The sequence below is a fragment of the Petromyzon marinus genome, chromosome 35 (assembly GCF_048934315.1).
Source record: "Petromyzon marinus isolate PM22_M1 ecotype Great Lakes invasive population chromosome 35, UKy_Petmar_22M1.pri1.0, whole genome shotgun sequence".
Lineage (NCBI taxonomy): Eukaryota > Metazoa > Chordata > Hyperoartia > Petromyzontiformes > Petromyzontidae > Petromyzon > Petromyzon marinus.
In genome coordinates, this window is record NC_133701.1 from 12367721 (window position 1) to 12383392 (window position 15672).

A 15672-nucleotide genomic window follows, 5' to 3' on the forward strand; every position below is an offset into this window, starting at 1 on the left:
ATTCTATTGTGATAGCAAAGTTTAATTGAAATTACAAAATTGTTGTTAATTCACAAAAGAGCATCATTCTGTCAGAAGTGGGATTCGAACCCACGCCTCCAGGGGAGACTGCGACCTGAACGCAGCGCCTTAGACCGCTCGGCCATCCTGACTGTGGCATGGTGTCACAATAGGATAATTTTAATCCATTCTCAGCAATCGATCCACGTGGTTCGTGTGAAATATACATTCTCATTATTTATCCAGGTGCAGTGTTCGATTTCACTCGGACAACTTCTGTCTTTCTCCGAACACCGCTTTATCTACAACTCTCAGCATGTCCTCCACATTCTACAGTATCCAGGTCGCCACGGCTCGCTCGCCGTGCGTCACTCGACTCGCTCGCCACCTTTGTCTCTCCATTACCCACGATTACTTCACTTACTCCGCACTCAGCGTCTTCGCACACAGCGACTTCGCACACAGCGTCTTCGCACACAGCGACTTCGCACCCAGCGTCTTACAAACTCTGTCTCTCAAACTCTCTCTCTCAAACTCTCCACACTTCAATTCCGCCTGTTGACTCCAAGCTCTCCAAACTCAAAATCCCGCTCCAATAGGCGACCCCCCAATTTATCCCCGCTATCATTACGCCTTAATTAATTAGTCCGCGTCCCAACGGCACTCCGCGTGATCGTACACCTGCTTCTCGCCAGACTTCCAGACGCCTCTCCGGCCCCGGCAACAGCACCAAACAATCACAGCCTTCCTTCGCTCTCCCAGCTTAATTGTCCCAACATTACCTGCACTGTATTTGCCTTCGTTACAGGCTGACCCAACATGAACCCCAGTGACATTGCCTTCACAACAGGCTGACCCAACATAACCGCACTGTCTCTGTTTCCATGCAATACGCACCTTTCTACTCCACTACACAGGCAAGAAGACTTCCTCATCACAAGTGATTCAAGCAATACAATACCCACCATTTTGAGACAACCTAATTGTCGTTTAGACGGACGCATGATCCTAGAAATAGGGAATTCCAATATTTACTCAGAAACATCCGTGAAGAATAATCATGACCAAGATGCATTTGATCAAGGAAATGCAGTGATTGTTAGTAATGTTTAATTGATGGTAGTGCTGCATCTTATCGCCAAATTTAATCGAAATTGTACTGCTAGTGTCATGCATGGTATGAAGCGTACAATTCGACTTCGTGCAGGGCTGGTCTACGCCCTATGTGAGACAATGGTTCATGGAAAAATATATCACAGAACTGAGTGACAAAATATCATCAAGTTACTTCAAATCCACACCAGAAGGGCAGCACTATCCGACCTGCCCTACAACAGGAAGACAATTGGTCGTATAGTAGTCATAGCAGTGTTATACATTTTCATTTTACATGTTTTTAATGCTGACCCCTTGCATACCAATGTGATTGTTTACATTGTGTTTCCCTCCATAATATATATGTAATGCTCTCAATCACTCTTTGTCCTTGTCTTTTGTTTTTCTCATATTTATATTTCACCATACTTTCCTGCCAATTCCATTATCGAATATTTCTCAATTCTATTGTGATAGCAAAGTTTAATTGAAATTACAAAATTGTTGTTAATTCACAAAAGAGCATCATTCTGTCAGAAGTGGGATTCGAACCCACGCCTCCAGGGGAGACTGCGACCTGAACGCAGCGCCTTAGACCGCTCGGCCATCCTGACTGTGGCATGGTGTCACAATAGGATAATTTTAATCCATTCTCAGCAATCGATCCACGTGGTTCGTGTGAAATATACATTCTCATTATTTATCCAGGTGCAGTGTTCGATTTCACTCGGACAACTTCTGTCTTTCTCCGAACACCGCTTTATCTATAACTCTCAGCATGTCCTCCACATTCTACAGTATCCAGGTCGCCACGGCTCGCTCGCCGTGCGTCACTCGACTCGCTCGCCACCTTTGTCTCTCCATTCCCCACGATTACTTCACTTACTCCGCACACAGCGTCTTCGCACACAGCGACATCGCACCCAGCGTCTTACAAACTCTGTCTCTCAAACTCTCTCTCTCAAACTCTCCACACTTCAATTCCGCCTGTTGACTCCAAGCTCTCCAAACTCAAAATCCCGCTCCAATAGGCGACCCCCCAATTTATCCCCGCTATCATTACGCCTTAATTAATTAGTCCGCGTCCCAACGGCACTCCGCGTGATCGTACACCTGCTTCTCGCCAGACTTCCAGACGCCTCTCCGGCCCCGGCAACAGCACCAAACAATCACAGCCTTCCTTCGCTCTCCCAGCTTAATTGTCCCAACATTACCTGCACTGTATTTGCCTTCGTTACAGGCTGACCCAACATGAACCCCAGTGACATTGCCTTCACAACAGGCTGACCCAACATAACCGCACTGTCTCTGTTTCCATGCAATACGCACCTTTCTACTCCACTACACAGGCAAGAAGACTTCCTCATCACAAGTGATTCAAGCAATACAATACCCACCATTTTGAGACAACCTAATTGTCGTTTAGACGGACGCATGATCCTAGAAATAGGGAATTCCAATATTTACTCAGAAACATCCGTGAAGAATAATCATGACCAAGATGCATTTGATCAAGGAAATGCAGTGATTGTTAGTAATGTTTAATTGATGGTAGTGCTGCATCTTATCGCCAAATTTAATCGAAATTGTACTGCTAGTGTCATGCATGGTATGAAGCGTACAATTCGACTTCGTGCAGGGCTGGTCTACGCCCTATGTGAGACAATGGTTCATGGAAAAATATATCACAGAACTGAGTGACAAAATATCATCAAGTTACTTCAAATCCACACCAGAAGGGCAGCACTATCCGACCTGCCCTACAACAGGAAGACAATTGGTCGTATAGTAGTCATAGCAGTGTTATACATTTTCATTTTAAATGTTTTTAATGCTGACCCCTTGCATACCAATGTGATTGTTTACATTGTGTTTCCCTCCATAATATATATGTAATGCTCTCAATCACTCTTTGTCCTTGTCTTTTGTTTTTCTCATATTTATATTTCACCATACTTTCCTGCCAATTCCATTATCGAATATTTCTCAATTCTATTGTGATAGCAAAGTTTAATTGAAATTACAAAATTGTTGTTAATTCACAAAAGAGCATCATTCTGTCAGAAGTGGGATTCGAACCCACGCCTCCAGGGGAGACTGCGACCTGAACGCAGCGCCTTAGACCGCTCGGCCATCCTGACTGTGGCATGGTGTCACAATAGGATAATTTTAATCCATTCTCAGCAATCGATCCACGTGGTTCGTGTGAAATATACATTCTCATTATTTATCCAGGTGCAGTGTTCGATTTCACTCGGACAACTTCTGTCTTTCTCCGAACACCGCTTTATCTACAACTCTCAGCATGTCCTCCACATTCTACAGTATCCAGGTCGCCACGGCTCGCTCGCCGTGCGTCACTCGACTCGCTCGCCACCTTTGTCTCTCCATTACCCACGATTACTTCACTTACTCCGCACTCAGCGTCTTCGCACACAGCGACTTCGCACACAGCGTCTTCGCACACAGCGACTTCGCACCCAGCGTCTTACAAACTCTGTCTCTCAAACTCTCTCTCTCAAACTCTCCACACTTCAATTCCGCCTGTTGACTCCAAGCTCTCCAAACTCAAAATCCCGCTCCAATAGGCGACCCCCCAATTTATCCCCGCTATCATTACGCCTTAATTAATTAGTCCGCGTCCCAACGGCACTCCGCGTGATCGTACACCTGCTTCTCGCCAGACTTCCAGACGCCTCTCCGGCCCCGGCAACAGCACCAAACAATCACAGCCTTCCTTCGCTCTCCCAGCTTAATTGTCCCAACATTACCTGCACTGTATTTGCCTTCGTTACAGGCTGACCCAACATGAACCCCAGTGACATTGCCTTCACAACAGGCTGACCCAACATAACCGCACTGTCTCTGTTTCCATGCAATACGCACCTTTCTACTCCACTACACAGGCAAGAAGACTTCCTCATCACAAGTGATTCAAGCAATACAATACCCACCATTTTGAGACAACCTAATTGTCGTTTAGACGGACGCATGATCCTAGAAATAGGGAATTCCAATATTTACTCAGAAACATCCGTGAAGAATAATCATGACCAAGATGCATTTGATCAAGGAAATGCAGTGATTGTTAGTAATGTTTAATTGATGGTAGTGCTGCATCTTATCGCCAAATTTAATCGAAATTGTACTGCTAGTGTCATGCATGGTATGAAGCGTACAATTCGACTTCGTGCAGGGCTGGTCTACGCCCTATGTGAGACAATGGTTCATGGAAAAATATATCACAGAACTGAGTGACAAAATATCATCAAGTTACTTCAAATCCACACCAGAAGGGCAGCACTATCCGACCTGCCCTACAACAGGAAGACAATTGGTCGTATAGTAGTCATAGCAGTGTTATACATTTTCATTTTACATGTTTTTAATGCTGACCCCTTGCATACCAATGTGATTGTTTACATTGTGTTTCCCTCCATAATATATATGTAATGCTCTCAATCACTCTTTGTCCTTGTCTTTTGTTTTTCTCATATTTATATTTCACCATACTTTCCTGCCAATTCCATTATCGAATATTTCTCAATTCTATTGTGATAGCAAAGTTTAATTGAAATTACAAAATTGTTGTTAATTCACAAAAGAGCATCATTCTGTCAGAAGTGGGATTCGAACCCACGCCTCCAGGGGAGACTGCGACCTGAACGCAGCGCCTTAGACCGCTCGGCCATCCTGACTGTGGCATGGTGTCACAATAGGATAATTTTAATCCATTCTCAGCAATCGATCCACGTGGTTCGTGTGAAATATACATTCTCATTATTTATCCAGGTGCAGTGTTCGATTTCACTCGGACAACTTCTGTCTTTCTCCGAACACCGCTTTGTCTACAACTCTCAGCATGTCCTCCACATTCTACAGTATCCAGGTCGCCACGGCTCGCTCGCCGTGCGTCACTCGACTCGCTCGCCACCTTTGTCTCTCCATTCCCCACGATTACTTCACTTACTCCGCACACAGCGTCTTCGCACACAGCGACTTCGCACACAGCGTCTTACAAACTCTGTCTCTCAAACTCTCTCTATCAAACTCTCCATACTTCAATTCTGCTTGTTACTCGAAGCTCTCCAAACTCAAAATCCCGCTCCAATTGCCGACCCCCCAATGTATCCCCGCTATCATTACGCCTTAATTAATTAGTCCGCGTCCCAACGGCACTCCACTTGATCGTACACCTGCTTCTCGCCAGACTTCCAGATGCCTCTCCGGCCCCGGCAACAGCACCAAACAATCACAGCCTTCCTTGGCTCTCCCAGCTTAATTGTCCCAACATTACCTGCACTGTATTTGCCTTCATTACAGGCTGACCCAACATGAACCCCAATGACATTGCCTTCACAACAGGCTGACCCAACATAAACCGCACTGTCTCTGTTTCCATGCAATACGCACCTTTCTACTCCACTACACAGGCAAGAAGACTTGCTCATCACAAGTGATTCAAGCAAGACAATGCCCACCATTTGTTGACAAACTAGTTGTCGTTTAGACGGACGCATGATCCGAGAAATAGGGAATTCCAATATTTACTCAGAAACATCCGTGAAGAATAATCATAGCCAAGATGCATTTCATCAACGAAATGCAGTGATTATGAGTAATGTTTAATTGAGGGTAGTGCTGCATCTTATCGCCAAATTTAATCGAAATTGTACTGCTAGTGTCATGCATGGTATGAAGCGTACAATTCGACTTCGTGCAGGGCTGGCCTACAGCCTATGTGAGACAATGGTTCATGGAAAAATATATCACAGAACTGATTAACAAAATATCATCAAGTTACTTCATATCCACACCAGAAGGGCAGCACTATCTTACCTACCCTATAACAGGAAGACAATTGGTCGTATAGTAGTCATAGCCATGTTATAAATTTTCATTTTACATGTTTTTAATGCCGGTCCCTTGCATACCAATGTGATTTTTTGCATTGTGTTTCCCTCCATAACATATGTAATGCTCTCAATCACTCTTTGTGCGTGTCTTTTGTTTTTCTCATATTTATATTTCACCATACTTTCCTGCCAATTCCATTATCGAATATTTCTCAATTCTATTGTGATAGCAAAGTTTAATTGAAATTACAAAATTGTTGTTAATTCACAAAAGAGCATCATTCTGTCAGAAGTGGGATTCGAACCCACGCCTCCAGGGGAGACTGCGACCTGAACGCAGCGCCTTAGACCGCTCGGCCATCCTGACTGTGGCATGGTGTCACAATAGGATAATTTTAATCCATTCTCAGCAATCGATCCACGTGGTTCGTGTGAAATATACATTCTCATTATTTATCCAGGTGCAGTGTTCGATTTCACTCGGACAACTTCTGTCTTTCTCCGAACACCGCTTTATCTACAACTCTCAGCATGTCCTCCACATTCTACAGTATCCAGGTCGCCACGGCTCGCTCGCCGTGCGTCACTCGACTCGCTCGCCACCTTTGTCTCTCCATTCCCCACGATTACTTCACTTACTCCGCACTCAGCGTCTTTGCACACAGCGACTTCGCACACAGCGTCTTCGCACACAGCGACTTCGCACCCAGCGTCTTACAAACTCTGTCTCTCAAACTCTCTCTCTCAAACTCTCCACACTTCAATTCCGCCTGTTGACTCCAAGCTCTCCAAACTCAAAATCCCGCTCCAATAGGCGACCCCCCAATTTATCCCCGCTATCATTACGCCTTAATTAATTAGTCCGCGTCCCAACGGCACTCCGCGTGATCGTACACCTGCTTCTCGCCAGACTTCCAGACGCCTCTCCGGCCCCGGCAACAGCACCAAACAATCACAGCCTTCCTTCGCTCTCCCAGCTTAATTGTCCCAACATTACCTGCACTGTATTTGCCTTCGTTACAGGCTGACCCAACATGAACCCCAGTGACATTGCCTTCACAACAGGCTGACCCAACATAACCGCACTGTCTCTGTTTCCATGCAATACGCACCTTTCTACTCCACTACACAGGCAAGAAGACTTCCTCATCACAAGTGATTGAAGCAATACAATACCCACCATTTTGAGACAACCTAATTGTCGTTTAGACGGACGCATGATCCTAGAAATAGGGAATTCCAATATTTACTCAGAAACATCCGTGAAGAATAATCATGACCAAGATGCATTTGATCAAGGAAATGCAGTGATTGTTAGTAATGTTTAATTGATGGTAGTGCTGCATCTTATCGCCAAATTTAATCGAAATTGTACTGCTAGTGTCATGCATGGTATGAAGCGTACAATTCGACTTCGTGCAGGGCTGGTCTACGCCCTATGTGAGACAATGGTTCATGGAAAAATATATCACAGAACTGAGTGACAAAATATCATCAAGTTACTTCAAATCCACACCAGAAGGGCAGCACTATCCGACCTGCCCTACAACAGGAAGACAATTGGTCGTATAGTAGTCATAGCAGTGTTATACATTTTCATTTTACATGTTTTTAATGCTGACCCCTTGCATACCAATGTGATTGTTTACATTGTGTTTCCCTCCATAATATATATGTAATGCTCTCAATCACTCTTTGTCCTTGTCTTTTGTTTTTCTCATATTTATATTTCACCATACTTTCCTGCCAATTCCATTATCGAATATTTCTCAATTCTATTGTGATAGCAAAGTTTATTTGAAATTACAAAATTGTTGTTAATTCACAAAAGAGCATCATTCTGTCAGAAGTGGGATTCGAACCCACGCCTCCAGGGGAGACTGCGACCTGAACGCAGCGCCTTAGACCGCTCGGCCATCCTGACTGTGGCATGGTGTCACAATAGGATAATTTTAATCCATTCTCAGCAATCGATCCACGTGGTTCGTGTGAAATATACATCCTCATTATTTATCCAGGTGTAGTGTTCGATGTCACTCGGACAACTTCTGTCTTTCTCCGAACACCGTTTTATCTACAACTCTCAGCATGTCCTCCACATTCTACAGTATCCAGGTCGCCACGGCTCGCTCGCCGTGCTTCATTCGACTCGTTCGCCACCTTTGTCTCTCCATTCCCCACGATTACTTCACTTACTCCGCACTCAGCGTCTTCGCACACAGCAACTTCGCACACAGCGTCTTCGCACACAGCGACTTCGCACACAGCGTCTTACAAACTCTGTCTCTCAAACTCTCTCTATCAAACTCTCCATACTTCAATTCTGCTTGTTACTCGAAGCTCTCCAAACTCAAAATCCCGCTCCAATTGCCGACCCCCCAATGTATCCCCGCTATCATTACGCCTTAATTAATTAGTCCGCGTCCCAACGGCACTCCACTTGATCGTACACCTGCTTCTCGCCAGACTTCCAGACGCCTCTCCGGCCCCGGCAACAGCACCAAACAATCACAGCCTTCCTTGGCTCTCCCAGCTTAATTGTCCCAACATTACCTGCACTGTATTTGCCTTCATTACAGGCTGACCCAACATGAACCCCAATGACATTGCCTTCACAACAGGCTGACCCAACATAAACCGCACTGTCTCTGTTTCCATGCAATACGCACCTTTCTACTCCACTACACAGGCAAGAAGACGTGCTCATCACAAGTGATTCAAGCAAGACAATGCCCACCATTTGTTGACAAACTAGTTGTCGTTTAGACGGACGCATGATCCGAGAAATAGGGAATTCCAATATTTACTCAGAAACATCCGTGAAGAATAATCATAGCCAAGATGCATTTCATCAAGGAAATGCAGTCATTATTGGTAATGTTTAATTGAGGGTAGTGCTGCATCTTATCGCCAAATTTAATCGAAATTGTACTGCTAGTGTCATGCATGGTATGAAGCGTACAATTCGACTTCGTGCAGGGCTGGCCTACGGCCTATGTGAGGCAATGGTTCATGGAAAAATATATCACAGAACTGATTAACAAAATATCATCAAGTTACTTCATATCCACACCAGAAGGGCAGCACTATCTTACCTGCCCTATAACAGGAAGACAATTGGTCGTATAGTAGTTATAGCAGTGTAATATATTTTCATTTTACATGTTTTTAATGCTGACCCCTTGCATACCAACGTGATTTTTTGCATTGTGTTTCCCTCCATAATATATATGTAATGCTCTCAATCACTCTTTGTCCTTGTCTTTTGTTTTTCTCATATTTAAATTTCACCATACTTTCCTGCCAACTTCCATTATCGAATATTTCTCCATTCTATTGTGATAGCAAAGTTTAATTGAAATCACAAAATTGTTGTTAATTCACAAAAGAGCATCATTCTGTCAGAAGTGGGATTCGAACCCACGCCTCCAGGGGAGACTGCGACCTGAACGCAGCGCCTTAGACCGCTCGGCCATCCTGACTGTGGCATGGTGTCACAATAGGATAATTTTAATCCATTCTCAGCAATCGATCCACGTGGTTCGTGTGAAATATACATCCTCATTATTTATCCAGGTGTAGTGTTCGATGTCACTCGGACAACTTCTGTCTTTCTCCGAACACCGTTTTATCTACAACTCTCAGCATGTCCTCCACATTCTACAGTATCCAGGTCGCCACGGCTCGCTCGCCGTGCTTCACTCGACTCGTTCGCCACCTTTGTCTCTCCATTCGCCACGATTACTTCACTTACTCCGCACTCAGCGTCTTCGCACACAGCGACTTCGCACACAGCGACTTCGCACACAGCGTCTTACAAACTCTGTCTCTCAAACTCTCTCTATCAAACTCTCCATACTTCAATTCTGCTTGTTACTCGAAGCTCTCCAAACTCAAAATCCCGCTCCAATTGCCGACCCCCCAATGTATCCCCGCTATCATTACGCCTTAATTAATTAGTCCGCGTCCCAACGGCACTCCACTTGATCGTACACCTGCTTCTCGCCAGACTTCCAGACGCCTCTCCGGCCCCGGCAACAGCACCAAACAATCACAGCCTTCCTTGGCTCTCCCAGCTTAATTGTCCCAACATTACCTGCACTGTATTTGCCTTCATTACAGGCTGACCCAACATGAACCCCAATGACATTGCCTTCACAACAGGCTGACCCAACATAAACCGCACTGTCTCTGTTTCCATGCAATACGCACCTTTCTACTCCACTACACAGGCAAGAAGACTTGCTCATCACAAGTGATTCAAGCAAGACAATGCCCACCATTTGTTGACAAACTAGTTGTCGTTTAGACGGACGCATGATCCGAGAAATAGGGAATTCCAATATTTACTCAGAAACATCCGTGAAGAATAATCATAGCCAAGATGCATTTCATCAACGAAATGCAGTGATTATGAGTAATGTTTAATTGAGGGTAGTGCTGCATCTTATCGCCAAATTTAATCGAAATTGTACTGCTAGTGTCATGCATGGTATGAAGCGTACAATTCGACTTCGTGCAGGGCTGGCCTACAGCCTATGTGAGACAATGGTTCATGGAAAAATATATCACAGAACTGATTAACAAAATATCATCAAGTTACTTCATATCCACACCAGAAGGGCAGCACTATCTTACCTACCCTATAACAGGAAGACAATTGGTCGTATAGTAGTCATAGCCATGTTATAAATTTTCATTTTACATGTTTTTAATGCCGGTCCCTTGCATACCAATGTGATTTTTTGCATTGTGTTTCCCTCCATAACATATGTAATGCTCTCAATCACTCTTTGTGCGTGTCTTTTGTTTTTCTCATATTTATATTTCACCATACTTTCCTGCCAATTCCATTATCGAATATTTCTCAATTCTATTGTGATAGCAAAGTTTAATTGAAATTACAAAATTGTTGTTAATTCACAAAAGAGCATCATTCTGTCAGAAGTGGGATTCGAACCCACGCCTCCAGGGGAGACTGCGACCTGAACGCAGCGCCTTAGACCGCTCGGCCATCCTGACTGTGGCATTGTGTCACAATAGGATAATTTTAATCCATTCTCAGCAATCGATCCACGTGGTTCGTGTGAAATATACATTCTCATTATTTATCCAGGTGCAGTGTTCGATTTCACTCGGACAACTTCTGTCTTTCTCCGAACACCGCTTTATCTACAACTCTCAGCATGTCCTCCACATTCTACAGTATCCAGGTCGCCACGGCTCGCTCGCCGTGCGTCACTCGACTCGCTCGCCACCTTTGTCTCTCCATTCCCCACGATTACTTCACTTACTCCGCACTCAGCGTCTTTGCACACAGCGACTTCGCACACAGCGTCTTCGCACACAGCGACTTCGCACCCAGCGTCTTACAAACTCTGTCTCTCAAACTCTCTCTCTCAAACTCTCCACACTTCAATTCCGCCTGTTGACTCCAAGCTCTCCAAACTCAAAATCCCGCTCCAATAGGCGACCCCCCAATTTATCCCCGCTATCATTACGCCTTAATTAATTAGTCCGCGTCCCAACGGCACTCCGCGTGATCGTACACCTGCTTCTCGCCAGACTTCCAGACGCCTCTCCGGCCCCGGCAACAGCACCAAACAATCACAGCCTTCCTTCGCTCTCCCAGCTTAATTGTCCCAACATTACCTGCACTGTATTTGCCTTCGTTACAGGCTGACCCAACATGAACCCCAGTGACATTGCCTTCACAACAGGCTGACCCAACATAACCGCACTGTCTCTGTTTCCATGCAATACGCACCTTTCTACTCCACTACACAGGCAAGAAGACTTCCTCATCACAAGTGATTGAAGCAATACAATACCCACCATTTTGAGACAACCTAATTGTCGTTTAGACGGACGCATGATCCTAGAAATAGGGAATTCCAATATTTACTCAGAAACATCCGTGAAGAATAATCATGACCAAGATGCATTTGATCAAGGAAATGCAGTGATTGTTAGTAATGTTTAATTGATGGTAGTGCTGCATCTTATCGCCAAATTTAATCGAAATTGTACTGCTAGTGTCATGCATGGTATGAAGCGTACAATTCGAATTCGTGCAGGGCTGGTCTACGCCCTATGTGAGACAATGGTTCATGGAAAAATATATCACAGAACTGAGTGACAAAATATCATCAAGTTACTTCAAATCCACACCAGAAGGGCAGCACTATCCGACCTGCCCTACAACAGGAAGACAATTGGTCGTATAGTAGTCATAGCAGTGTTATACATTTTCATTTTACATGTTTTTAATGCTGACCCCTTGCATACCAATGTGATTGTTTACATTGTGTTTCCCTCCATAATATATATGTAATGCTCTCAATCACTCTTTGTCCTTGTCTTTTGTTTTTCTCATATTTATATTTCACCATACTTTCCTGCCAATTCCATTATCGAATATTTCTCAATTCTATTGTGATAGCAAAGTTTAATTGAAATTACAAAATTGTTGTTAATTCACAAAAGAGCATCATTCTGTCAGAAGTGGGATTCGAACCCACACCTCCAGGGGAGACTGCGACCTGAACGCAGCGCCTTAGACCGCTCGGCCATCCTGACTGTGGCATGGTGTTACAATAGGATAATTTTAATCCATTCTCAGCAATCGATCCACGTGGTTCGTGTGAAATATACATCCTCATTATTTATCCAGGTGTAGTGTTCGATGTCACTCGGACAACTTCTGTCTTTCTCCGAACACCGTTTTATCTACAACTCTCAGCATGTCCTCCACATTCTACAGTATCCAGGTCGCCACGGCTCGCTCGCCGTGCTTCACTCGACTCGTTCGCTAACTTTGTCTCTCCATTCGCCACGATTACTTCACTTACTCCGCACACAGCGACTTCGCACACAGCGTCTTCGCACACAGCGACTTCGCACACAGCGTCTTACAAACTCTGTCTCTCAAACTCTCTCTATCAAACTCTCCATACTTCAATTCTGCTTGTTACTCGAAGCTCTCCAAACTCAAAATCCCGCTCCAATTGCCGACCCCCCAATGTATCCCCGCTATCATTACGCCTTAATTAATTAGTCCGCGTCCCAACGGCACTCCACTTGATCGTACACCTGCTTCTCGCCAGACTTCCAGACGCCTCTCCGGCCCCGGCAACAGCACCAAACAATCACAGCCTTCCTTGGCTCTCCCAGCTTAATTGTCCCAACATTACCTGCACTGTATTTGCCTTCATTACAGGCTGACCCAACATGAACCCCAATGACATTGCCTTCACAACAGGCTGACCCAACATAAACCGCACTGTCTCTGTTTCCATGCAATACGCACCTTTCTACTCCACTACACAGGCAAGAAGACTTGCTCATCACAAGTGATTCAAGCAAGACAATGCCCACCATTTGTTGACAAACTAGTTGTCGTTTAGACCGACGCATGATCCGAGAAATAGGGAATTCCAATATTTACTCAGAAACATCCGTGAAGAATAATCATAGCCAAGATGCATTTCATCAACGAAATGCAGTGATTATGAGTAATGTTTAATTGAGGGTAGTGCTGCATCTTATCGCCAAATTTAATCGAAATTGTACTGCTAGTGTCATGCATGGTATGAAGCGTACAATTCGACTTCGTGCAGGGCTGGCCTACAGCCTATGTGAGACAATGGTTCATGGAAAAATATATCACAGAACTGATTAACAAAATATCATCAAGTTACTTCATATCCACACCAGAAGGGCAGCACTATCTTACCTACCCTATAACAGGAAGACAATTGGTCGTATAGTAGTCATAGCCATGTTATAAATTTTCATTTTACATGTTTTTAATGCCGGTCCCTTGCATACCAATGTGATTTTTTGCATTGTGTTTCCCTCCATAACATATGTAATGCTCTCAATCACTCTTTGTGCGTGTCTTTTGTTTTTCTCATATTTATATTTCACCATACTTTCCTGCCAATTCCATTATCGAATATTTCTCAATTCTATTGTGATAGCAAAGTTTAATTGAAATTACAAAATTGTTGTTAATTCACAAAAGAGCATCATTCTGTCAGAAGTGGGATTCGAACCCACGCCTCCAGGGGAGACTGCGACCTGAACGCAGCGCCTTAGACCGCTCGGCCATCCTGACTGTGGCATGGTGTCACAATAGGATAATTTTAATCCATTCTCAGCAATCGATCCACGTGGTTCGTGTGAAATATACATTCTCATTATTTATCCAGGTGCAGTGTTCGATTTCACTCGGACAACTTCTGTCTTTCTCCGAACACCGCTTTATCTACAACTCTCAGCATGTCCTCCACATTCTACAGTATCCAGGTCGCCACGGCTCGCTCGCCGTGCGTCACTCGACTCGCTCGCCACCTTTGTCTCTCCATTCCCCACGATTACTTCACTTACTCCGCACTCAGCGTCTTTGCACACAGCGACTTCGCACACAGCGTCTTCGCACACAGCGACTTCGCACCCAGCGTCTTACAAACTCTGTCTCTCAAACTCTCTCTCTCAAACTCTCCACACTTCAATTCCGCCTGTTGACTCCAAGCTCTCCAAACTCAAAATCCCGCTCCAATAGGCGACCCCCCAATTTATCCCCGCTATCATTACGCCTTAATTAATTAGTCCGCGTCCCAACGGCACTCCGCGTGATCGTACACCTGCTTCTCGCCAGACTTCCAGACGCCTCTCCGGCCCCGGCAACAGCACCAAACAATCACAGCCTTCCTTCGCTCTCCCAGCTTAATTGTCCCAACATTACCTGCACTGTATTTGCCTTCGTTACAGGCTGACCCAACATGAACCCCAGTGACATTGCCTTCACAACAGGCTGACCCAACATAACCGCACTGTCTCTGTTTCCATGCAATACGCACCTTTCTACTCCACTACACAGGCAAGAAGACTTCCTCATCACAAGTGATTCAAGCAATACAATACCCACCATTTTGAGACAACCTAATTGTCGTTTAGACGGACGCATGATCCTAGAAATAGGGAATTCCAATATTTACTCAGAAACATCCGTGAAGAATAATCATGACCAAGATGCATTTGATCAAGGAAATGCAGTGATTGTTAGTAATGTTTAATTGATGGTAGTGCTGCATCTTATCGCCAAATTTAATCGAAATTGTACTGCTAGTGTCATGCATGGTATGAAGCGTACAATTCGACTTCGTGCAGGGCTGGTCTACGCCCTATGTGAGACAATGGTTCATGGAAAAATATATCACAGAACTGAGTGACAAAATATCATCAAGTTACTTCAAATCCACACCAGAAGGGCAGCACTATCCGACCTGCCCTACAACAGGAAGACAATTGGTCGTATAGTAGTCATAGCAGTGTTATACATTTTCATTTTACATGTTTTTAATGCTGACCCCTTGCATACCAATGTGATTGTTTACATTGTGTTTCCCTCCATAATATATATGTAATGCTCTCAATCACTCTTTGTCCTTGTCTTTTGTTTTTATCATATTTATATTTCACCATACTTTCCTGCCAATTCCATTATCGAATATTTCTCAATTCTATTGTGATAGCAAAGTTCAATTGAAATTACAAAATTGTTGTTAATTCACAAAAGAGCATCATTCTGTCAGAAGTGGGATTCGAACCCACGCCTCCAGTGGAGACTGCGACCTGAACGCAGCGCCTTAGACCGCTCGGCCATCCTGACTGTGGCATGGTGTCACAATAGGATAATTTTAATCCATTCTCAGCA

General features: G+C 44.4%; 11 non-coding genes across 11 annotated transcripts; all 11 read right to left on the bottom strand.

Annotated features, from left to right (window-relative positions):
• Positions 1-69: 69 nt before the first annotated feature.
• Positions 70-152, bottom strand: TRNAL-CAG (transfer RNA leucine (anticodon CAG)). Its single transcript has one exon. It is a non-coding gene; the product is annotated as a tRNA-Leu (tRNA).
• A 1474-nt stretch (positions 153-1626) lies between these two features.
• On the bottom strand, positions 1627-1709 carry TRNAL-CAG (transfer RNA leucine (anticodon CAG)). Its single transcript has one exon. It is a non-coding gene; the product is annotated as a tRNA-Leu (tRNA).
• A 1444-nt stretch (positions 1710-3153) lies between these two features.
• Positions 3154-3236, bottom strand: TRNAL-CAG (transfer RNA leucine (anticodon CAG)). The gene has a single exon. It is a non-coding gene; the product is annotated as a tRNA-Leu (tRNA).
• A 1474-nt stretch (positions 3237-4710) lies between these two features.
• TRNAL-CAG (transfer RNA leucine (anticodon CAG)) lies at positions 4711-4793 on the bottom strand. Its single transcript has one exon. It is a non-coding gene; the product is annotated as a tRNA-Leu (tRNA).
• Positions 4794-6235: 1442 nt separating this feature from the next.
• Positions 6236-6318, bottom strand: TRNAL-CAG (transfer RNA leucine (anticodon CAG)). The gene has a single exon. It is a non-coding gene; the product is annotated as a tRNA-Leu (tRNA).
• Positions 6319-7792: 1474 nt separating this feature from the next.
• TRNAL-CAG (transfer RNA leucine (anticodon CAG)) lies at positions 7793-7875 on the bottom strand. Its single transcript has one exon. It is a non-coding gene; the product is annotated as a tRNA-Leu (tRNA).
• Positions 7876-9350: 1475 nt separating this feature from the next.
• On the bottom strand, positions 9351-9433 carry TRNAL-CAG (transfer RNA leucine (anticodon CAG)). Its single transcript has one exon. It is a non-coding gene; the product is annotated as a tRNA-Leu (tRNA).
• Positions 9434-10890: 1457 nt separating this feature from the next.
• Positions 10891-10973, bottom strand: TRNAL-CAG (transfer RNA leucine (anticodon CAG)). Its single transcript has one exon. It is a non-coding gene; the product is annotated as a tRNA-Leu (tRNA).
• Positions 10974-12447: 1474 nt separating this feature from the next.
• On the bottom strand, positions 12448-12530 carry TRNAL-CAG (transfer RNA leucine (anticodon CAG)). Its single transcript has one exon. It is a non-coding gene; the product is annotated as a tRNA-Leu (tRNA).
• Positions 12531-13987: 1457 nt separating this feature from the next.
• Positions 13988-14070, bottom strand: TRNAL-CAG (transfer RNA leucine (anticodon CAG)). Its single transcript has one exon. It is a non-coding gene; the product is annotated as a tRNA-Leu (tRNA).
• Positions 14071-15544: 1474 nt separating this feature from the next.
• Positions 15545-15627, bottom strand: TRNAL-CAG (transfer RNA leucine (anticodon CAG)). The gene has a single exon. It is a non-coding gene; the product is annotated as a tRNA-Leu (tRNA).
• Positions 15628-15672: the final 45 nt, after the last annotated feature.